At 37.3% G+C, this 706-nt stretch overlaps 1 long non-coding RNA gene across 1 annotated transcript in view; it reads left to right on the top strand.

Moving 5' to 3' along the window:
* LOC106875319 (uncharacterized) overlaps positions 1–706 on the top strand; it is a 406,076-nt gene that overhangs the window by 328,689 nt on the left and 76,681 nt on the right. The window lies entirely within an intron of this gene.

Raw genomic sequence — 706 nt, 5'->3', positions numbered from 1 at the left:
ATATATATATATATATATATATAATATATGTGTGTATGTATATATCTATATATACGGTGGGGAGTATGAAAGTATACATACATATATGTGTGTACGTGTGTATTTGCACTTGTGTGTATGTGTATGTGTGTGCGTGCGTGCACTTGCGTGAGTGTGCGTACGCACACGTGTATATATATGTATGAGTATGTATACAAACAAACATATAGTAGTTTTAGAATATATGTCTCACTGGTGCACAGGAATGCATCAACAGTATGTAAGTATGTATGGATGTAAGTTAGCATGTATGCACATGCGCATGCATACGTGTCTGAGAAAGTTTGTACTTTTGTGTGTATTCCTATGATTTTGCGCGTATGGTGCTCTCTGATCTGCGTTCAAATCTCGGTCATGGCAACTTCAGTCATCGTCTTTTTGGAGACGAGAAATGGTAACCAGTCAACAGTATTGGAATTAGTGAGGTACTAGTATGCTGAAAAGTGTGAGTTGTGATCCTGTGTGTGTACGTAATTACATGAAGACCGAAATAGAAATGAGAAGACCATAGGCAAATATTCAACTATTTCCGGTGATAAAGCGAATGCCATAACCCAGTTGATCAGATGGGAATGCAAAGGGAGATTCAACGCTTATGCACTCAGTGTAATAATTCTCTGATCACACACACACACACGCGCATATATGTACTATGTATATATATATA

Source organism: Octopus bimaculoides, chromosome 9 (assembly GCF_001194135.2).
Source record: "Octopus bimaculoides isolate UCB-OBI-ISO-001 chromosome 9, ASM119413v2, whole genome shotgun sequence".
Lineage (NCBI taxonomy): Eukaryota > Metazoa > Mollusca > Cephalopoda > Octopoda > Octopodidae > Octopus > Octopus bimaculoides.
Note: the sequence above shows the minus strand (reverse complement) of the source record. Positions and strands in the feature narration are given on the sequence as shown.